Source organism: Myotis yumanensis, unplaced genomic scaffold (assembly GCF_028538775.1).
Source record: "Myotis yumanensis isolate MYYU_CA2020_CCGP unplaced genomic scaffold, mMyoYum1.0.hap1 SCAF_3, whole genome shotgun sequence".
Lineage (NCBI taxonomy): Eukaryota > Metazoa > Chordata > Mammalia > Chiroptera > Vespertilionidae > Myotis > Myotis yumanensis.
Window position 1 is genome coordinate 172298655 of NW_027223754.1, and position 25292 is coordinate 172323946.

The 25292-nt window shown below is 34.8% G+C and overlaps 1 protein-coding gene across 5 annotated transcripts in view; it reads right to left on the reverse strand.

Annotated features, from left to right (window-relative positions):
• The window catches only part of CNTN1 (contactin 1), a 287008-nt gene that overhangs the window by 178941 nt on the left and 82775 nt on the right, over positions 1-25292 (reverse strand). For 2 of the 5 annotated variants that reach the window (XM_070410422.1, XM_070410421.1), the window contains exon 1: positions 6257-6604. The exons of the other annotated variants lie outside the window; for them this stretch is intronic. The gene's annotated coding sequence lies outside the window, so the exon portion shown is untranslated. Of the gene's footprint in view, positions 1-6256; positions 6605-25292 lie in introns of those variants that run through there. 5 annotated transcript variants of the gene reach the window in all.

Here is a 25292-nt window from a genome sequence, read left to right on the forward strand (position 1 = left end):
AGAAATAATTTATTTTATTAAAATATCTACAGTAATTTTGCTGGGAAGAATATCTGGTCAATTTTAAAATAACCAAATGTTTTTATATTTATATGTTAATCACTATGTCAACAAAAACTGTATGCTCACTCATTCCAACCATCCGAACTTGCCATTTACAACATAATCCTTGTAAAAACTATCACAAAAAGTACTCATTGGTGGTAGTGGGAGAGATGGCTCTGGGAGATATAAAAATATCTAAATCTTGGCGGCCAGGAATGTTTCCTTAGGGACAGTTGGTTTTCATTGAGATTGAAAGCCACATTCATAGAGAAGCTGATATTATTAACATGACATTCAAATCTTCAGTTACAAATATATTTTAGGTCCAGCTAAAACCCATCTTCATTCTTCCCAACATTTGCTTGTACAGCCCTCTGTCACATGAAACTATATCCTTCTAATAAACCCTCCCTCTTGCTTAAGCTAGTTTGAGATAGATTTTTGTCATTAAAAAAAATCCTACTACTAAAGGATTCATGTTACATTCAATATGTTCATTTAACATAACAAATGTTCTCTCCATTTGATGGTGTGACAAGCCATAGTGTCTTAGAATTAATAAAATGTGATAACGTTAATTCATATGATCATTCATTCAACACATAATTATTGAACATGTGCTATCCTCATGGCACTGTATCAGACACTGGGGGAGCAATGATGATCAAGATAGATGTATTCTTTATATAGATTTATTCTTTCCTGGTTAGTGTCACTTTTTCTCCTGTAGGAGCTAAGAAGGAGGGCAAAAGGATCTTAAAACATCTCCCTAGGGAAAATAATTTTTTAAATATTCTATCACTAATTAACAATTTAGAAAAACCAATAATAACTAATTAATATGAATTTACTGATGACCTATTATTTATAAGTCTACTCATGGAATTAATTGGAAGGCAGATATTTTAGAAATGATCATATTGGCTAAAAATATCAAAGTTTCAGGCATGATGGCATAAGGGCTTGACTAGCAAACTAGATAGCAATTGATTGGCCTGAGAACTACAGTTGACAGTATCAGAAAAATAAGTTTTTAGGTTAGATAGGAAAATTGGGGGAAAGAATGGTATTAATTCTAAATTTATATATGGAAAATGTAAGTAGCTCTTCCACTTAGAACCCATGTATCTATCTTGAAGGTCAATCAGAATAGCCACATTAAGCCAAGCCCCTCCTACAAATATTACTGTGCATGGGACTTTTATTAATCCACTAGAGGCCTGATGGATGAAATTCTTGCAAGAGTAGGACATAGGACTTTGCAGCCTCGGCTGCCTCGGCCCTCCCAGCCACGGAGTTTCATCTGGAGGGTCATTCCGCTGTATGGCCATTTGGTCAATTTGCATATTATGCTTTTATTATTATAGACAATGAGTTAAAAGGTGCTTAACACACTATGTTCATTGAGACATTGCTATTATCACTTAGTATTCAAAGACAACTTAAGGAATTTTCTCCTAAAGATAAGATTATTCAGATTTTCTATAGTCTGACAAATTCTCTTTTTAGTAGGGTTAACGTTCTTTTTAAAAAAATATATTTTATTGATTTTTTTACAGAGAGGAAGGGAGAGGGACAGAGAGTCAGAAACATCGATGGGAGAGAAACATCGATCAGCTGCCTCCTGTACACTCCCCACTGGGGATGTGCCCACAACCAAGGCACATGCCCCTGACCGGAATCGAACCCGGGACCCGTGAGTCCGCAGGCCGACGCTCCATCCACTGAGCCAAACCGGCCAGGGCAGGGTTAACGTTCTTATTCTTTACTTTTATTATTTTTCAGTATTATGTTCCAGCCAAATCTTCATATATTAACCAATCTAAAGCCAGAGCTTATAGGAAACACAAAACTAGAAAATAAAAAGTAAATTTTATACTTATAATAATTTCACAGAATAAATGTCTTCAGTGGTAAGCATTTCTAAATTTTCTACTAAAATTTCCCCTCTGTAAAAACCAGTTCATTATGATTTCAAAGCACCTAAAAATAATAATAAACATCATTTTTCCAGGTTCAAGTAAAGGGGAAAAAAGTAGTTTTTTTTTCTATTATTCTTACCTAATTGTTCTTAAACTTGGATACCCTGATACTGAACTATTTTGTTTATTACTGGTCCATCCAATTCACCTCCTGGCTGCCTACGTACCCAGCTCCTCAGTAGTTTCTTCTGTTTGTAACCCTGCTTCTCTTCTTGCCAACTAACATTTCAACTCCCATCTGTTTAAATTCCTATGTTCTCTCTGGCACAGCTCTGCCTCCAGACTCCCTCCCAGCCACCCACCTTGCTGCCCTTCCATCTGCTAGCATGACTAGTATCTTTTCTAACCTATTTCCAATCTAAATCATCTCCAATTTTCAATTTTAAGTTGCAAACAAATTTTACCAACGTTTATCTCTTAAAGGGCTATTGTGATTGTAATAATAAAATATATTATCTTGGAGTTATAAAGGGAAGTTAAAAGATAGACAGTTTAAACGTACATTTAGTGTTTGAATTCTTATACCTTTTAAAGTCACTTAGGCACCTCAACTCTTTTCAGTGATGATGTTTGAAATAATAGAGTGGACTGCTGACGACACTGCTAAGGGCTTTCGGTAGATAGTCTTCAGAGTACTAACTACTTCTGTGTGGCCCAGTTTGTGTTAGTCTTGGACTTAACTGTTTGTTTGGTTCATTGTTCCCAAGTTTTGCATTCACTGATGAGTAGCAACCGCATTCTCAAGACAGTTCGATTCACTTTTTAGATTTAATGCAGCAGAAATATTTTTAATTAGAAAATTACCTAGTTATCTACTGGATATCAAAGACAGTATGTAAACAACAGTAGCATTTGTTAATTACAGTTTCAGAATTTGATATTGAAGTAGCATGAGGTTGCATTTTCCTTTAACATTGATTTAGTTGCTTGACAAGGTAGATGCTCATTTTCATGTAGCAGATATGAAATACTACAAATTATAGCAGTCTCGGGAAAATATTTAAAATTTTGGAACTATGTAGCTTTTCATAAAAGTAAAAACTTCTAATTCTCCATTCATATTTCTGAAGGATATACCCTCCTCTGTCAACAACAGTTTGAAAAAGAGTAAAACACGTTTATGGGAACTTCAATCAGAATTTACCCGTACATTCAAAATAACATAGATGTTTACTAAAAGCACAATGATTTTTTTTTAAAAATTGACTGGTTTATTTTTAGTACTGGGAGTATAATATTTCTATTGATGTTAACTGGTGCTAAAGAAAATGTTAAGAAGTGTTTCATTTTGTTTTAATAAAGTTTTTATTCTTCTTCAGGTATAGTACACTCAATAGATCTGGAGAGGACTGCCATTGAAAACATAGCTTGTTCTACTCACAGGCACCAAGAGAAGGGAGCATGCATGCAATGGGGGGAGGGGGGAAGAAATCATGGGTGATGGTCAGGAGGCCAAGGAGATCAAGCTGCAACTGTGAGCCAGACCCTTTACTGTGGTTTTTGCAGGAAGCAGGCAAAGTAAAAGTGGATTTAGGATTGGCTAGTTTGAATAATTTCAGGGAGCTCTGGAGTATGGGGGTTGTCTCCAGTTTTCTGGTACTTGTCGCTGGATGATCAGGGGAGGAGGAAAGTGGCCCAGATTGATTAATAACTTTTCCACAATCTGAGTTTATGGTTAATGTTATAGAACATAATAGATATAGATACAGATATAGATGTGTAATTTTTTACATAGGTTTATTATAACATAGTGCAAAAATGCCTTATTAGTATAAGCATTTATTTCCCATAAGAAAATTGACAGTTTACAATTTTAAAATATTCTTCTCAACTCATTCTCTCACCTCAAAAATTTTAATTTTAAATTAATTATAAAACGTTATACTACTAAATCATAATATTTCAGAATTCTTATAAATCGGTTTTAAGAGACATTGATAACATATACCAACTATGAATGCAAGTATATTTTTCTTCCAAATATCTTATATTTTATGTTTCACTACTATAGTTTTCATTCCATATCCCGTTTTTCCTTTTATTACATCTTTTTTATATCTTCAGTCTCTTTTTCAACTGTATCTAATATGATTATACTTTGCCATAATAATCACTAATCTCAACTTGGTGGTTCATCTCATATTGTGGTTGATATTCAAATATTCTCATGAGTTCCTTGTTAGTTTCTCCCAGTTGATAACCTATAAAAATTAATTATAACTACTCTGGGAATGGGGAACGGAGCACATCTCATTTCAGAGTTTCCTCACATATGCCAGGAAATATTCTTCATCTGAACATCAAGTATTTTCCATCAAATTGATAAATGGCTTTGCTTGAGACTAGAGCAATGACAGAGAGGTTTAAATAAGTACAAGTGCAGAGTACATAGACCCCCTTGTTTATGCAACCTCCCCATGTCAGCCCATTAATTTTACTGCCCTGATCTTGTCAGCCAGCAAGGGAGTTTTCCTCCTCCTACTGTCACCTCAGCCAGATCCAACAAGTGGCACTGTCATGATACTCATCACTCAGAATTTAATGTGTCATTAGGCAATAAACATATTTAAATGTATGCCCCCTCCATTCTGTCTCATTTTCCTTTAGATCCCGTTTTATTTGCTCCTAATTGGCCACCTCAGCCAGGGGCATTTGAGCAGAACTGAACCATATGACTCAGCATCAGGAGATCTCTAAGTTGTAGAGGCAATCACTTCTCCTTCCTAAGGAAACACTCCACGTGTGAGCTTCCTCCTGTTCCTAAAGGAGATCAGCTTGGAGGATTTAAACGCACTGTGCAATGCTGAGGGCTCTGAGCCACTCCAGCACCCAGCGGTCGACAGGAAACCCATGTAATAGAGTAACACCACAGCAGAATTGAAATGCACTGTGAAATGTTTGAAAGGTAGCTTTTCTGACCTCTATTTATCATTCCTATGTAGTTCCCTCTCTTTAAAAAAAAAAGTAAATGATGCCTGACTTACAAGCACACTTGGCCTTATCTATTATTTGGGTCTAATAGAGATCATGTAGCAAACATATTTTTTAAAACAGCATCATTAACATACTTGAGGAAGTAGATATACATACATGTGACACTGAATTCTTAAATAAATCCTATGTTATAATGTAGATGTGTGTATATATATATATATATATATATATATATAAATACATACACACATATATATTTTATGGGCATATATACATATACACATAGACTAATTGTTTAAATTACTGTTTAAAAAATCCTTAAAAAATTTTACTATCCTTAGAGTTTCTTACTGAATGGTTGTTCATGCTACATTCCCACCCTAAAGATATGTTCAGGAATTCATATCAGACTACCCATTATTTGCATATTTACTAATTATTTGCCATGATATTTAACCAAGCAGCTTTAATTCACAAAGATTGGCAAGCATAGTATAAAACTATATTTTTTTAGATTTCTAGAGTTGTTGTAAATTTTATTTGGCTTTTATATAGTGGGTTCTACAATTGTATATTGTATACAATTCTATAAGCCTGATTTTTAAAACACTAAAGAGAGAAAGAAAGCTTTCTTTTTGGTAAATTTCAAAATATGCCATCTACCCATTTGTCTCAGAGCCAGGCATGCTAGACAGGGAAAAGCACAGCACCACAGGTAGAAGTCAAACTCTTTTGTTTCTGACAGCAAGGTCTTCCTTCAAGGACATGCTAGTCCGAATTGTTTTAATTCCATCTGTTCGATTTGTATGCTGCACAGGATTTGAGTTTGAGTCCCTCGGACGTTCCTCTGCTTCTGGGAGGACTGAGCATTTTGGGCGTCTACCACCATCTTTTACCATAATTTGAACATTAAGGAAATAATCCGAGCCGCAGGAATGCCACAGCCCTGCTGAAACTTCTCCACATGGAGGGAATTTTTTTATTGATTCAGCTCAGTCTCAGTGCTGCCCCTCCCAAATTTGCAGGCTTCTGTCTACTAGCCCATACCCACACACCTGAGCTCTGGCATATCCTTGAAAAGCTTTTGCATGCAAAATAAAATACCTATGGCACCACAATATCAATGATCATAAAATACAGTCAGCTTTCAGTTAGCATAACAATTGAGAGCCCTGACACTGCATCACAATATTGAGGTCTGAGTCAACCTTACTAACAATACTGCACCGCTGTGATCCTCACTCAGCACATTCTTGTTTACAATGATCTAACCTAGAGAAAAACCTCGGACTTACCTCATATGCTGAGTGATCTGTCCTTCTGGGTATAATATTTATTGCAAATTACCCATCTGAGTAAATGCAGCGACAGTGATACCACAAGCCGCCTCTCTCCTGCAGCGGAAAGCAAGTTAAAAGGACTTCAAGCTGTGACCTCAGAGGCAGGCACAGCCGCTCCCATCCTTCAGCCAACCTTCTGAGAAGAGCAGGTTAGATGACAGCCAAGCTGGCTCTCTACACAGCAATACTTTCAAATAAAGCATTCTGTGCCTGGAGCTGGGGACTTACAGCTTCCAAATTCGGCTGGACCTAGTCAATGCTGCCTCTATGCCTGAAAATATTAAGCATTTCACTGCAGTCACTTTAATGCAAGAAACTATCTGAGGCGACTTCACAAACCCTGTCATTCTGTTCGGAGACTAAAGAATGAGCACCGCATGCATAATTCATGCATTAAAATCTTCAATGCACTTCCTGTAGCCACTGTTCTATCCAGTAATGGGCTATTGATCACCTCATTGCTAAGGCAATTGGAGCTCCGTGATTGGTTTACTTCCACAAGTAAAATTACAACCGAAATCACAGGCAGAAGCCTCCAACCCTGCAGCATCCACTGGGGTAAAACGCTCTCATGGAGGAGATGACATTTGCATACTGCAGAGTGTTTAAACTGAACTCTCTTCTGCAAAAAATGCAACAGCATCTGTTTTCTTTTATTCAGAAGACATATTTCTGCAGATGTAGGTTTATTATTTTACATCATAAGTAAGGAGGGTTTTTTTTCTCTACCATTTTTGGAAAATAAACAAGGCTAAACTGAAAATTAAGAGAGAGAAAAAAAACAAAAAAGTGATTTATGGCTATAAGTCATAAATGTTTACCTGGGCTCATTTGAATAACCTTTCTTAGAAAACTTTAATTTAAAAATAATACATTTCTCGTTTCAATAATGTTGAAGATGTTTCTTTAAAAAATGGTTATAGTTGGTCCACGTGTTTCTCATTGTTAGCTGTTTTGGGCTGTAAGCACCTCTACTCTGGGTGTGTCAGTAGTTCTGAGAGCCCTTTCTCCTAGAATTTATGCATCTAAGAACACATTCTGGCTTTTATTAGTCTTTTTTTACTGCCTCCAAAAAGCAGGCTTTAAGACAAAATGTGAGTTTAATTATGCTAATGTTCGCCAAGGGAAAACACAGGTAGCATTTTAAAATGCCATAGTAGGCCTGGCCAGTGAGGCACAGTGGTTCAGCCTCAACTTATGAACCAGAAGATCTGGGTTTGATCCCTGATTAGGGCACATGCCTGAGTTGTGGCTAGATCCCCAGTAGGGGGCATGCAGGAGGCAGACAATCAGTGATTCTCTCTGATCATTGATGTCTCTATCTCTCTCTCCCTCTCCCTTCCTCTCTGAAATTAATAAAAATATATTTTAAAAATTAAAATGTCATAATAGCATTTGCAAAAATATTATAGTGAGAGATCCATATAAATTATGTATGCATATATAGAACATATTTTCTATTTTCCAAAGCATCTTCAATGATAAAATTAATTAAGCTGCAGTTGTTGTTTTTTTCACCAAAAGAAAACTGAATATGATGTTATGAAGAACATTTAGAAGCCCAATGCCATGTCTTTCTAAAGCCTCTTTTTATACACACTCAGGTACAACATGCAAGCATACAAGTATCATATTTCTATGATAAGACCATTTGTTAAAACCAGAGTAAAACCTTCAAATTCATGGGTTGGGGCTAGAGGACATAATAACTGCCAGAGTATAACCCATCTAACAATTACACTGCAGGGAGCAATTCACTCTTGAAGGAGGCATGATAACAGCGAATTTTAGTCAGTTAAACCAGTAAGAACTGATATCAACCTGCATGGGTAATACTGATGCTGATGACAATAGAGATGGAGTTTAGGGATGTTCAGAGAGATATCTCTTCCTTCCAAGCGCATATGTAAAAGCATAATCCCTGCTGGGCCATAGAGAAGATAATGACATCGAATCGGTGAAAGCTATGCTAAAATAGTCTTCATGGCAGTATGAGAAATTAACCATCTAAGAACCATGTATATTCCATGTTCCATATTCTGCCCCAGGTAGATTCTATTTGTCTATAATCTTTAATATAATCAAATTCCAGTAAACTACATAGTAGACCTTATTTTACAATATTTATCTAAATGATATTCTTTATTCTTTAAAAAGAAGACTGGACTACCTCAAAAGCTTACACAATATAGAATTTGTAGCTAAGGACTAATAAGTATCCTGTCAAGAGTTTTACCAATTTGATAATCTATAGAAGCAATAGAAGATAATATCTCGTTTAAAAATAGTAGATCATTTGAAATCTAAGCATTTAAGTTATCAGATATGAGGATACAGAGTTCAATAATTAAAATCTAAATCGCTGGCATAAACTAAATTAACTATAAATGTAAGCCCTGGAAATGGAAGCTTTCTGAAATGACACGACTCGGTGGTGTATAACCAGCTGGATAGGAAGAACATTCACTTAGTCCTGTCACTCTCCTTCAGCAAGTGACAGGAAAGCCAGTAACTTTTCTCACAAATACCCAAGACCTGGGTCAAAAATGAAAATAGTAACTTTGCTTTTACTTAGTAGATTTTCAGGTTCGAATGTTTTAAAGGTAGGGAGAGAGATGAGAAACACACAAACACCTCACCAGTCCAGAATAGAACAAGATGAGAAAAGGGTACAGCATGAGAAAAGCAATGGAGAGAGTAAGTCCCAAAGAAATCAGAAAGGGGAAGCAAATAAGTCTGAAATGAAAACAACTGGAGCAAAGTAGTCAATTGTACTCCCAGATGAAACAAAGCCGAAGGCTGTAATAAAGAGCCAATTTCCACTTTCCAGAAGTCTGGCTATGCCTGAGAAACACACTTAACCGATCTTTTCAAATGGATGAAAAGCAGAGATGGCTATTTTAGATAAATCTGATCTCTTTGTAGACCAAGAGGCTTCCCAATATCTTGAATTTATAATGCATATAAAATATGAAGTGAACTCTGTAATGTATAACAGGGTCAATAAATTGAATCAAAATCTGTGAAAACATCAAAGAATATTTAGTCTACTAAATTTTTAATATCTACTAAGATGTATAACTAGCCTACCTATTATCATTTGGAAAAATGCAAAATTTATATCCATTATAAGAAGATATAATGTCATATAGAGCAGTGGTTCCCAAACTTATTTGGCCTACCGCCCCCTTTCCAGAAAAAATATTACTCAGCGCCCCCTGGAAATTAATTTTTTAAAAATTTTAATAGCAATTAAACAGAAAGATATATGTATTTAATGTTTCTACCTTTTTCGTAAAATATAGTAAAGAAAGGTGTAAATTAGAAGCATTGAAGTTTGAAATTATGAAACTATTTATTGAACTCAGAATAGAAAGGTAATACAAAAAAGTTAAAACAAATGCACCTGTGGCCATCACCGCCCCCCTGGATCGCTGCAGCGCCCACCAGGGGGCGGTAGCGCCCACTTTGGGAATCACTGATATAGAGTTAGGAGAATAATTCAGCCTACCAAAGTTTCTCCATTCCTGAGCTCAAGGGTTGTGGGAGCAGACTACATTTGTTCTCTGAGATTTAACACATTCTTTCTACTTTTTCACCCTGCCCTGTCAATACCATAATCATCCCCTAATCATAACACATTCATTTAATTTTAAAATATGCATTATTTTGCATAAAAGGAAATGTGCCAAATGCTAAGGAAATACATAATTATAGGTCAGTGGATGATTCCAAGGTGTTCATTCTTTTTTTTTTAAAATATATTTTATTGATTTTTTACAGAGAGGAAGGGAGAGAGATAGAGAGTTAGAAACATCGATGAGAGAGGAACATCGACCAGCTGCCTCCTGCACATCTCCTACTGGGGATGTGCCCACAACCCAGGTATATGCCCTTGACCGGAATCGAACCTGGGACCTTTCAGTCCGCAGGCCGACGCTCTATCCACTGAGCCAAACCGGTTTCGGCAGGTGTTCATTCTTTAGTGAGGAAAACAAGTAAACACATAGATGTAGAGTGATTAATATAATCACTATAATACACATTAGTGAGACAAAGCACATAGAACTGTGTCTATATGAACACACCTTCTAGGCAAGTGTTAATTCTTCTTATTTTTATTCCACTATATGAGGGAGAGCAGCAGAAGAAATATTAACATTACCAAATGCCCATGGGACATTAAACAATAATTTGTAGAGGGGGTGATATTTAAAGGAGCTGGGTGGTAAATTGAATTAACATAGCTTTTAATGTTTGACAAATTTGAGATAATTTCAGGATTCTCTGAATTTGCATGACCTTCCATAAGCGTCAGTTTTATTATACAGAAATCAAGTTAAGTATCTTTTGGTGAGAATTAAATCACTTAAAGCATAAAAGTTAAAAATGCAGTTTGTATAGTCAGCTAGATAAGAGTTTAAATCCTGCTTCAGTTTCCTAATCTTGAAAATGGGGATTTTATCAACATCATCGAGTTATTAGGAAATTCAAACATTGCAATATCTTTATATCACTTAACATAGTTTCTGACGTAGTGAGGACTTTAGAAACATTAATTCACTTCCTCCTAATGCCTGGTCTTGGAAGAAAGACTTGAATGGAAAGTTATTTCTAGTAAAGAGAACAACATGGACATTTGTAGGGAGGCAGGACATCACACAACTACTTCAGTTTCATATGCTTAAGAAACCGAAGTAGCTGTATTATGAGAATTTTGGATACAATAGACATTTTGTCAGGTGATAAGGCAACATTATATCAAATCTGATTTCTGCAGGATCCTTTTCTTAAACTCTGTTAAAATCCTGACTATATAGAACGTTTTTAACACTGTTAAAAAGTGTGAAGCTATGCTACAGAGAGATATTTCAAAATTGCACCATGAGAATAATATGACTAGGTTTTGTGGTGGGAAGATAGATTAGATGCAGTAACCAGAGGGAATGAATACATTTACTAGGACACCACTTGTAGTCTGCCAGAAGTGATAAGGGTTTAAACAAGGCGGATATAATGATATGGAGATTTAAAATATATATTCTAGAGATATTTATTTAAGAACTTCATCAATAGGATTAAGTAGGATTATGAGATTAGGAAGAATAATAAAAGATTTTTATGGTGGTGACTTGGGTAACTCAGTGAACTCTTCTCTCACTTCTATGTAACATAAAAATGAAAATCTTTTAAAAATAACTACTGATATTATAAAAAGATAGTGAGGTTATAATATTAAATGCAAGCAATGGAGGGGTAAACTATGAAACAAGATAAAGAGCTGTTAAAGAATTAAAAAGAGAATTTCCAGTTGACACCTGGATAATGAGGCTATAGTTCACTAAATAGATTGAGGAGTTACCAGAATTGTTTAAGCTACGAAAGTCAAAGAAATAGCTCAAGGTAGAAAGTGTACAATGAAAATAAGATGAAGAATGAAACCCAGAGACAAGACCATGTACATAAGAGCCTTATGTCAATTTAACATCTTGACATCATTAACACATTGAGTCCAAAAGGGAAAATTGCTAACATATGTTAAACATATACTATAAGACTAGAACAATGCTTAGTACTTTAATAAACTGATTGCATTTGGTCATCACAAAGCCCTTGTGAGCTAAGTAGCATTTATTTCCATTTGTCAAGAGGTCCCACTGGAAGAAAAGTTAAGCAATGAACAGGTGAACATCCAGATCTGGGTTTGCCTTTCAAGTCTCTTCCCTGACATCAAACTGCTGACCTACCTCACTGAACAACTATCATAACATAATGTTTTCTCTTCATCTCTTTTGCTTTTTTATTTCTTAGAAGATCAATAAATCATGTTTTATATGAAAAGTATATGTAGTAACCAATACTAGTTAAAAAATTAGAGAAAGGTACATTAGAATATGGAAAAGAACATTTATTATTGCTTCAAACATATGTTTTATATGTTACAGATTGCCAAATGCATATTTATATCATTTTGCCTGAGCCAATTAACAAAGAAGATATTATCCCATTCTATAGATAAGAAAATAGGCTGAAATAGCTTAAGTAACTTTCTCAAGGGTACACAGATACAAAGAATAAGATAGAATTTAAGTTTCAAATGACCAAAGCCCATGCTTATTTCACTATATCATACTTTACAATATTTTTAAAAATTCATCAAGTAATGAATTAAATAAAGTACAGAAACCAAATATCATAATTTAAATTCTATGAAATTTTAAAACAAGAAAAACAGTATGGATAATATTGTATATTGTCTAGAGATGTACACAGATACATGAAAGTAATGTTTGAGAAGTATATAAACACCAAATCTCTATTGTAGTTACTTCTCGGGACAGGAAGGAGGAAGGAGCACATAGAGAACTTTATATGTTTATTTATTAAGCTGGTAGTGAGCTTTCTTATGCTATCTAAATATCTGAAATATTAATAATGAATTTTAAAAGTTAGGAAAATAAAAAAATATGTAAGAAAAAGAACTCACAAGGTTTAGACGTGGATTCCCCCTTTTTTCAGTTTGTACTTCCCTTTCCAAGATGGAAATTAGAAAGAAAGAAAGAAAAAAGCTCCTAATGATATCCAAATCCATTTTTAACACCTCTTCAGTCATTAAAAATAAATTCAGTTAAATAAATAGGAGAAAATATATGTAGCAAATAAATATCAACACGTCTCAAAAGTCTGAGAAGTTGGACATTGTCCATGTAACATGAAAGGGTTCCTAGTTACGTTAAAGCACACATTTCCTTAATATTTCAGTTGGCTTACAGACATCAGTATTCCAAATGATTTCCCAGGTTTCACAAAAATGACCCAATTGTAGTTTAATCTCCATGTAAAACAAGTCTACTAAGCATTCTCCTATGTAGTATATGTAGTAACCAATACTAGTTAAAAAATTAGAGAAAGGTACATTAGAATATGGAAAAGAACATTTCTACTAAGTAATAATCCTGCTTAGTGAGGTTATAATATTAAATGTAAGCAAAAGAGGGGTAAACTATGAAGCAAGATAAAGAGCTGTTAAAGAATTAAAAAGAGAATTTCCAGTTGACATCTGGATAATGAGGCTATAGTTCACTAAATAGATTGAGGAGTTACCAGAATTGTTTAAGCTACGAAAGTCAAAGAAATAGCTCAAGGTAGAAAGTGTACAGATATAATTGGTTACAGATATAATTGAAAAATATAATTAAAGTCTTTGAAATCTATGAGAGTATAACAACTCCCAAATAACCCTAATAATCCCTATTTATTATATTTACTTTTAGTTATCTTAAGAAAGGCTTTTTTGTTTTTTAAGTGACGAAATACTCTTGCAGGAAGACATTAAAATTCAAGTAAGAGATATCATAAGCCTGTTCAACCCCATGAGATTCATGGAAGCAGCTCTGGGTACATGCCAACCTGTTTTCTCTAAATAGACATTAGGGAAGAACTTTTAAAAGTATATCCTTCTTATCTAGTAAAAAATTTGAATATTTTCAAAGTATTTTTGTTTAAATATATTTCTAATTTCAAAATAGTTAGACCTACCTTGGATATTTTCAATGATATTGATTTTTTTTGAGAGAGAGAGAAAGAGAAAGAGAAAGAGAGAGAGAAACATCGATCTGCTGCCTCCTGCATACACCCCAACCCAGGATCAAACCCACAACCTAGGTATGTTCCATTCTGGTATAAGGGACTATGCTCAACCAACTGAGCCACCCAGCTGAACATCACAATATTTTTTTTATTAAAATAAAAGTCTGTACACTCTTAAGTCTTTTAGAATTTTTGAGCTTTAAAAAAATGACTTAACCCATAACTTACTTCTTTAAGAAGGTTTATTGAAAAAAAGAAAAGGTTTATTGCATGAATTCATGAATGAATAAATGACAACAACAAAAGAGATGATACTGCAATGTTTGAATAACACATTAAAAACACGGACTCCTTTTATGGGCTTTATAGAGGTTTTAGCTTTGTTATCACTAAAAAGGTATGTAAGTAAACACTTCTAAATACTAGTAGGTGTATTTTTTAAATAACACATCATGATTATAGTGAGCATGTGCATATATGTGAATGGGCATATGCATAAAATTTTCAAACTTGTATGGAAGTATACTATATTTCACATGAGTAAAAATATAACTATACACCTTGTTGAATTTTTACAAACTGACACAGCTATGTGATCCACACTCAGATCAACAAATAACACATTACTATGCGCCTGAAGTCCTGTGTCCTCCTTCTGCCTTTCACTGCCCCCACAGACAGCCTCTGGACTCATGCTAACTTTCTACATTAGTTTCACCTGATTTTTCACACAACCATTTAACACTAATATCTACTGCTGCAGAATTCTCCAGTTACAGAATCCTTACAAAAATATGTTTGGACAAAAGTTTTTTATCCATAATCTTCTCATTCTTATTTAACTGTAGGTTTAAGATGTCAAGTATAACTGTTATGCTTTATTTAACAAGGCAATTTTGTATGTTCTTTTTTACATGAATACTTCGGAACATATCTTATTTTTCTACCAAAAAACTAGGCCTATCCTGGCTGGTGGGGCTCAGTCGGTTGGACGCCATCCTGTGCGCCAAAAAGTTACCAGTTCAATTCCCGGTCAGGGCACGTGCCCAGGTTTCGGGCTCTGTCCCCAGTGGGGTGCATGTGAGAGGCAGTCAATCAATGTTTCTTTCTCACATTGATGTTTCCCTCTATCTTTCCCTTGCTCTTTCTCTCTAAAATCGATAAAATCATATTATAAAAGAAAAACTAGGTCCGACAGCAGGATATTAATGTAGCAGTAAGATCTTTTGTAATATATTTGTTTTTCTGCATATGACAATCAACTTTGCTTCTTCATATGAAGTTTTATCATTAAACTAGCAACTATAATTTCCTGGAAAAGATTTCATCATAGATATTTGTCCTATGAAATTGAAGAGTTACTCAAAAAATATCTTAAAAATAGAACTCATATTTTAGTTGTAGGCAGTGGGTGTGTGGATCTTTCTCAACAACGTGATACATTAATGAAATACATGACTTTAATTTAAAATAAATAGTTGCTTTAAAATAGGAATAAAAGTCCTAATTTATATAAGGATAAGTTATAATCTAGACAGACTTCTTGGTGCAAAATTGTGAGATGTAAAACTCTTGGCTAGTATATGACCCAGTAATAATTCTGTTTGAAAAATCATCTGAATGAACAATATAAATAAAAAACAGGTTTATGAAAGGGGGGAGAAAGAAAAACTAGCTTGGGATATGCAGGTGTGAAGGCAAAGAACACCCATCTTTCTTACAATGACTTGAGCCTTTTCTTTCACAAACATTAATTGACGTGGGCTATAGGTGACAATCTAACTTGGTGTTGGAAATTTAATAACCCTTGCCCTCAAAGGCTTAGAATCAGTTGTCTTTTGGAGCTCTTCCATACTAGCTCATTGGAGACTATTTTAATGTTCAGGATTTTTTGGAAAACAGTTGTTAAATGTAGTGATTATTAATAATTAAGTGATAAAAATTTTCTTATTCACCTGCATAAATTAAAAGATAAGGTATAATAAATTCAAAGTTATATTTCCAGCCAAAATATCTTTTCCAAACTCCAGACACCTCCACCCACTTGTATAATTGATGTTAATACTTGCATATATCTCACAAGCATCTCAAACTCAGGCAGTTCATAAATGAACTCTACTTTCTCTAAATTTGGTTTTCCTTTTTCTACTCTTCTGGGAAATGGTACCACCATTCCACTCATTGGCTCATAACAGAAACTGAGATGTAATCTTTTATACTTGTGGAGAGCATTATACTAGGTGAATTAAGCCAGTCAGAGAAAGATAAGTACTGTATGATTTCACTCATATGTGGAATTTAATGAACAAAATGAACTAACAAGCAAAATAGAGACAGACTCATAGAAAGCAGACTGATAGCTGTTGTTGGAGGGGCCAGCGGGGGGATGGAGCGATTGAGCAAAAAAAAAAAACAAGAGAGAGAAATAAATCATGGATATGAACAACAGTGTGGTGATTGCCGAGGGAAGGGTGAGGTAGAGGGAGGTGGAGGGGGTATGGGGAGATAAATGGTGATAGACAGAGACTTGACTTGGGGTGGTGAATACACAATAGAAATGATATGTTGTAGAATTGTGCACCTGAAACCTGTGTAATTGTGTGAAGCAGTGTCACTCTGATAAATTCCATTAAAAGAAAAAAATAAAAAATAAAAATTAATAAATAAAATACAGGGTATGGCAAAAGTAGCTTTACAGCTGTGAGTGTGCAAAAACACATAGCTTATTCTTGTATTATTATTTACTAATTATTGTATTATTTGTTGCATAAACAACTATAAACCTACTTTTGCCACACCCTGTATTCTGATTTAAATTTTAAAAAAAGATCATGCATAGACTAATGAACTCAAACTTTGTATCTAGGCAAGATATCTTTTCGGAAGTTCAGACACATCAACTTTATATTTCCACTTGCTTTATCTCACTTTGAAATAACTAAATTGTCAATATTTTCCTCAAATCTGGTCTTTTATTGTTATTCCTCTTGCAATAAGTGGCACCACCCTATAGGATGTGCTCATACCTAAATCTATGGCTTTAATCCTCTTTTCTGCCTCATAATTATATACTGAATCTATCTACTCTTTTTCCCATTTTCGTTGTTAATAACCAAGTTCAAGCTAGCATCATCTATTTCTTAGACTGCTGAAATAGCCTTATAGGTGAGCTCCCCATATCCATCCTGCTGCCAGTTAATCCATCCCAAATACCACATGAGATCACTGAAATGTGGTCTTTTAAAAATGCAGATGTCATCATATTATTTAACCACATAAAAATGTGCAGTGTCCTCCCACTACAATTAAGATAATATTAAAAAATCTTCAACACAGCATTGACCGTATTGCTGACCTCTAACCAATCCTCCAACTCCGCTGTGTTCTCCTTTCCCCTTTCCTCATGATATTCCAGCTACTCTGGACATCACCCTGTTTCTTTCCAGTTTTGGGACACTATCAGGAATTATTTTTTTTCTCCAAAATGGTTGTTTGGCTAAGTGACTCACTTTCATGCTATATCTTCTACTTTGCAAATCAGGATAGTTTCTTCTGCACTTTATTCTCACAATATGTGGTACCTTCCCTTTATAGCTGATTAAAATCATAATTAAAAACACATTGTCATTATTTACTGCCTAACTCTTTTTCTATAATGTACATTTCACTACAGCACAGGCCATATTTGTTTTATTTGCTTTTCATTTATCACAGGTCTGGTGTATACCACGTGATTGCCACATAGAGGGTATCAAATATTTACTGAATGCATGGATGAATGGATCAATGGCACAATGTGTGCTTGTATGATCTTGTAAGAGCTGATTCTTTAAATTTGAATGATCAGTGACTGTGCTAGAATTATTACATAAAACTGAGCTTCCTGCCTTTGAATAAATGGTTCATTTTCAACTTTAAATATATGGTGAAGGATGCTTATCTATTAAACTTCTCTCTAAAAGGAGGATTTTTACTCCTTAGGTTGTCAAACTTATATGTCAGACCACCTTGACCTATTGTCACCCATGCTACACCATCCACTTCGATTTTGTGCCCAAACTCACTTATTCTTAAGCGGGAAGTTGTATTATCTCCACAACGCTACCTCTGTCCTGACCTACTTGAATTTTCTGTGGTCTTAGATTTCCACTGAGGTTCAGCCTCAGACAGAACACTGATTAACGGTGATTAATTCTAATAACAATAGCTGTTGTTTTCACTTTGCTTTCTCCAGGGAGATTCTCCTCATCCCTTTGAGAATTTTCTTAGCTGGCTCCTAAATTTCTAGTATTTTTAAGGCCCATATTTTTAAAGCCAATCTGGTGTGGAGATGGCTTTAACTTTCCTAATTTCTAACTTGCCAGGGCATGATCTATTTCCATACTTTTAGTAATTAAGCTGACAGTTTCCTTCTTCATAAGAACTGGGAAAACCTCAGTTGCTAAATAAGCTTATTAATATTTTCTAATTTAAAAATTTTATAAATATTTCTTAACAGTAGAGAATGTTATTTTAAAAATTAAAGAGTATTTTTTTCTCTTAACGCGTATTGTCCTCTTTTAAAATAGATCTCCCTTACCTACCCAATGAGTTGTAAAAAGAGAAAGAGGCAATGTATCTAATAGTTGAAAGCATAAGTTTTTGTTTTTACACAAATGTTTTACACTTACTTACTGTTTATCTACAACTAAGTTATGTAAGGTCCTTAAACCTCAATTGTTTATCAAATGAAAATACTACTACTAATAATAATGCCTACATTATAGGAATACCACAAAGCTTGATTAAATGAAAGAACATGAAAAGAACTTACCTAGTATAGTGCCTCAACATTGCAAGGGTAAACAGTTGTTAGTTATCGCATAAACTCTCTGCAAACTAGCAACTTTATGCTGCTGGATCATAGGCATCCTGCACAGAACTTGCATAAAATAAGTTTACAATAAATGCTTATTGATTGATTGATTGATTGATAAATTCAACTAACTTTGGAGTCCTTTTGTTTTGTCAGGTCTTAATAATTATCTATCACTAAGAGAGCCATTTGTTACTTTCTACCAAAAATGATATAAACACATAATTGCTGATTTTTATTTAAATTTTCCATTAACTCAATGCTAAGAGGAAAAAACAGTTCTTATCAGATAGTTAAAATAATTTAAGTATTGAATAAAATCTGACCCTATTTTATATTCTGGCATGGTGAACAGATAATCTTCATGCAAATTCTAAAACATAATGTATTTTATTATATATACACTAGAAGCCCGGTGCAGGAATTCGTGCACCAGCCTGGCCTGCAGGATCGGGCCAAAACCAGCTGTTCGACATTTCCCAAGGGGTCCCAGATTGTGAGAGGATGCAGGCCAGGTCAAAGGACCCCACCAGTGCACAATTGAGGCCTAGGAGGGACAGGGGAAGTTGGCCAGCCAGGGAGAGACCGCGGGAGGACTCCAGGACATGTCCAGCCCCTCTCACTCAGTCCCAATCAGCAGGACCCCAGCAGCAAGCTAACCTACCAGCAGAGCATCTTTCCCCTGGTGGTCAGTGCATGTCATAGCAAGCAGTTGAGTGGCCTTAGCATATCATTAGCATATTAAGCTTTGATTGGTTGAATGGACGACTAGACGACCGGACACTTAGCATATTAGGCTTTTATTATATAGGATTGCTAAGTAACTACTCAATAATACTAGTTCTTGTGCCTATAAATATCCATTTTTATAAAACATCAAATAATAGATTTCATTATAAGTAATAGATTTTATTATATATCTACATTATTAAATAATTCAGGCTCACAAATGTAGAGATTTGTTTGTGCCAGGCACTTTCCTAAGTACTTTATATGATTTATCAAATCTAATAATTCCAGCAACCAGCCTTCTAATGCTTTGCTTTATTTCAGTAATGCTCCAATAACCTAAGAGATAAATACATTAATTTAATTTAATGATGTTCATTTGTAAATATATAAACTGTTAAAAGATAAGTTGGCATGATACTTGGGTTTTTGTCATATTGTTTTCAGTTTCTGACTTGAAAGTAGTGTGAATGGAATAAAGGCTTTGATAGTCTGGGCCTCCATTTGCATAGCACCAGGGAACACCACCTGTCCTCATTTCCCTCTGCCCAAAGAACTGCCTTTGCCAGTACTTATGCCACAGGTGTGATGGCAATGAGTTGACTTAGCTTTTGTTTATATGAAAAAAGTCTTTATTTAGCCTGCATTCTGAGAGATGCTTTTGCTAGGTATAGAATTCTGGAATGATAGGGCTTTTCCCTTTCTTTTTTTCAGTACTTTAAAGATGTTATTATTTTAAAATATATATTTTATGTCAGGGTTTAGAGAGATTTTTTTCTTTGAAGCCAGAAATCTGGCTTGAAAAAACATCAGTGGATGTTGACCCATATTCAAAATTGAGTAAGAAAGTATAGTAAGTATAGGGAAATAGTAATAAATCAATCAGTCCCATTCACTTCATTCTTTTAATCCCTTAACTCTCTGTCCCACATTTATTGACTCCTTATTTGGACATCTATTCAACTAATTTTTTGGACACAAACTCATTTCCTTTGCCTCTTGCTTCTCTGCCCATTCCTTTCCAATCTCTCTTGCACTAAAGCATTTTAATTATCATTCATTAAAGATTGAAAGATAATGCCCTAACTGGTTTGGCTCAGTGGATAGAGCATTAGCCTGCGGACTGAAAGGTCCCAGGTTCGATTCCAGTCAAGGGCATGTACCTTGGTTACCGGCACATCCCCAGTAGGAGGTGTGCAGGAGGCAGCTGATCGATGTTTCTCTTTCATCAATGTTTCTAACTCTCTATCCTTCTCCCTTTCTCTGTAAAAAATCAATAAAATATATTTTTTTAAAAAGATCGAAAGATAAGAAATCCTTTCTGATTTCATTCTCTCTCCTTAGGTATTTTCATCCATTCTAATAATTAGCTAGGCCTAATGTGTATAATGAATCCATATTTATATCTCTAGACAAAATGTTTTTATCTGAGTTCCACACTGACCCATCAATCCACTCACATACTTTATATTTACACTTGGATAACTAACAGGCATCTCAAATCCAGGCAGTCCACTGCTGAACCCTTGAGTTTTCTCCAAAAATTTAGTTCTTCCAATATTCCCATTCTAGTTAATTATCAATCTCTACTCATCTGCCCATATCAGAAACCAAAATGTGATATTTTTCCTTCTTTCTCTATGGCCACTAGCTCATCGGTTTGTACTTGGTAAGTATCTAATGAATCTGTCTACTTGTTTCTCTATTCATTGCCATTAACCTCCTCCAAGTCATCATCATTGGTTCACTTGCCTAAACTATTACAATAACCTACTAAAATGTTCCTTATGGAATCCCTATTAAATACCCTATCACAGAACTGAAAGAGATATATAATATAAAATATAATATATATTTACCATGTGGATGTCATTAAATTATTTACTTGATTAAAACTTCCCAGTGTTTTCTGACTGCGATTGAAACCTTCTACATCTTCAACCGCTCATAGCAAGTCTGTATTATCTTGCACTGTTCTCCCCTCATTCATTACATTCCAGTCGTCCTGGCCATTCTCCTGTTCTCTCCTATTCACATTCTGCACAGCACCTATCTTGGCCTAGAATGCTTTTCCCACAGCTCTTTTCTAACTTCCCCTCATCTTTGAGGGTGTATCTTAAAATTTACTTTCTCTGAGAAACATCCCTGATTATATTCCTACCCTTTGTTCTTGTAGGCTAGGTTAATTGTCTTGTGATTCATTCTCACATTATGTGTACTTTTTTCTGGGTAGCACTTATGGTAATAATAATTAAATACTTACTTGTATAATTTTTTTAAATAGATAAAATATAATTTAATGCCTGACTCTCCTGATGGCAGAGATCACATTTGTTTCACCTACTTTTTCATCTCTGTTATTTATCACTGTATTTGGCAAATAGAGGGTGATAAAATATTTTTTAATTTAAAGATGAATGAAATTGTGGCATAATTTGTGATTTCATTAGCTATGAACAGGACCTGATTCTTTAGGATGGGTAATGAGCAATTGTGATAGGGTTGGCCTAATCGAACTGGGTTGCCCACTTTCAAATATTTTACTCTCCACTTCAAACCTTTGGCTATGGATCCTACATCTTTTGTTTCTCTCTAAACTAGCTGTTCTTTTTTTCAGGATTTTTGCCACCTTGACTTACCAGACATGCCCTAATCTTTCATTCTGCTTTGATCCTTGACACATACCACCCTGACCCCTTTCACTTGCACTTATGTAACCTGTTCTGACTTTGTGTTCAAGCTCATCTTCACTTAAGTGACAGTTTCACCTTGTGTATGACCCTACTTAAGTCTGTCCCTCCAAAATTTATTTTTGTCCCAGATTCCCAACTTGTATCTCAGCCTAAGACATAACGCTCATCAATCATTATTAATTCTAGTTGGTTCCAGCTTAGCTTCTTCATTCTGTTTTTCTGGCGAAGCTCACCTCATCCTCATGAGACCCTTGTTTACTGCAGTGCTTTCAAACTCTATGTGACATGAAGCATTTGGAAACCTCCATGAAGCATGGGCCCCACTCTAAGAAATTCTTATATGTAAGATTTGGGATGAAGCCCCCAAACTTTAATTTCTACCAAGCTCCTGGGCCATGCCGATGCTGATAATTTTACTATTATATTTTATATAGCACTATTTTAAAAGTTTGAGGCAAGTATGTTAAGATCTGGTATACGTTTTGAGAAATGCAATGATTATTTTAATTTATCTTAGATCTGTTCATCACAATCTAAGCTACTTCCTTTTTTATTGTTTAAACCATCAGCTTCCTTCTGCAATCTATGAAGCCTCCCCTACTTAGACACTCTTTTCTGGAATAAATGTGGCTGTTCATGCTTTCTTTTTACATACTTACAAGTGTAATTTTATTCTGCTAACTGGCCTGTGACCATAGTTAAATTGTTTAACATTAGGAAAAGATTTTCATTTTAGTGGTTAAATACATAATTGTTTCATGTGCTGTATCCTGGGTCAGATATTTATTAGATGTAAACTCAGTTTATTTATGTCAAATTAGACAGATAATAGCTACATTAATGATATCTTTGTCATAACAATGTTGTATTGATTGGTTAAGCAAAAGAATTTGTAAAAACCTTAGCACATTGTCTACCACACAGGAGTGCTAAAATTGTTCACTATTGTTGCAGAAAAAGCACTAAAATTGGCACTACATTTTATGCTACTCCATAGCATGTAGCATGAACCTGGTACTAAATGATGATCAAGAAAAGCTTAAAATTATAACTTAATGTATGCCAAAAAAGTAGTTAATGTTTGTTTGTTTAAAATTTTTAATAACTCTTCAGTCAGCGTGTTCCAGAAAAACAATGAAAGCAACAGAATATATGTTTATATCAAATAATTTAGAGAATATATATTTTCTAGGCTATATACATAGAATATATACATTTAAATATTTAAAGAAAAGTCTTAAGGAAGTGGATAAGTGATTGTGAGTGTGGAGCTGGCAAATAAGAAATACCTATGGCAGGTCAGAAGGCGCAAATGAGCCTGGATTTAATGCAAGAGATTTGAGGCACAATTTCTTTTTCTCTTAAGGCTCCTAGTAATTGAATGAGGCCCTCTTACATTAGGGATGGTAATCTATGATACTTAAAGTGAACTAGTGTTAGATGCTAACCACATCTACAAAATACCTTTATAGTAACATCTAGATTAGTGGTTGATTAAATAACTGGGTAATATAGCCTAGCCACATTGGTATGTAAAATTAACCACCACAACTGCTTTATATCTACAGAAAGAACAAAAATCAAATTTTCTCTTGGTATTTAAGGATTTCCATTATTAAATTCAATTTCTTTCTTCTGATTCTTCTCTCCTCAATGATGACACTCATTTTTCAATTCCCATCATTTTGTGAAGCCTTCTCCAATCATTCATCTTCACGGGAAGTAGTTTCCCTTCTTTGTTCACATGGTCACTATAACTATCCTGCATCCCTGCTACGTTATAATTCTCTGCACATATACTAATGTTTATTGAATGCAACTTGATTGCAGGGATGATCTTTCCTTTATTTCTATCCACTAACAAGACTTTTCACCATGGCACTCAAGAAACATTTGTTGAATTTATTAAATTATCTACCAGCAAACTGTTTTCAATGATGCTTGTATTAATAATGTAATGCTTAATTTGCTTTGTCTGAAGGAAAACATTTTAAAAGTGTAAACACCTTGGCAAATTATCCATTCCTTGTTTTAACAATGATATGATTTGCTTAGAATTTTCAATATTTAATAAATAAAATATTTAATGTTTTTAGCAAGTATCACATAGGTTCATATACCAGTGGACATATTTTTTAATGCACATTTATTTTTGAAAGTATTTACAGATGTCCCCTTTTTTCCCATTGAACCCCTCCAAGCCTCGTGCTCTCACCAGGCCTTCACCACACTATTGTCTGTGTCCGTGGGTTATGCATTTATGCATATTTTTATGACAATATTATGAGTTCAGCTTTATTTAAATGACATTTTCTCATCACCCATTCAAGAGAAAAAGAACACACTCATTTTCAAATTCAAGGGGCAGGCTATAAAGCAGCAGGAACTCTGGCCATTCAGCCACCCATCTATCTCGAGAGGAATAAAACACTATTCCACTCCGCGCTGGCTGGCACCACTCTTCACCCACAATCCGCTATTTAGATACAAAGACAAACTGGCCTTTGTATTCTGCTGATGCTGTCACCGGGGCACTGCTCTCAAAGCACTTCACCAACACAAAAGTAATATTGCTGTCTCTTACGGGCCTAGTTTAAAAATGTTCACGAAAACTGTTGATCACAGAGCATATTTATTTTACCTGTTTTCCCTGTTGTGCAACGATAGGGATATTAAAGTAAATATCTTATTGTGTCAAGATTTTCAATACTTTCCTCATTTTATAAACATGGGAAAATTCTAAACTGTGGAACATTATTAGATATGGATAAAAGAAATAATCTAAATGTATTTCCAGGAGATTGTTCCTTACTCCTTCCCAATCCAGTTTTTACATTTCTAATCTAATAGGGATAGAGGTCAACAACAGAAACAATAATGTGTTATAGGTGAGACTCTAAAAGATGAGGACTTGATCAGAGGAAGCAGTAAAGACTGACTGGTAAAATCTCTTTGATGGGGTGAGGAAGAAGAAGGTCAGGAAAGGTGTCATTCAATTGAGTGTTGGAATAGAGTAGATGTTTTCCAGATGGATAAGGTGGAGGACAAGGGAGTTAAGTATTTTAGGAAGAAAAGGCCACATAAAAGAAGCACTAGGAATGACACAGCTTGGCTTATTTTATTT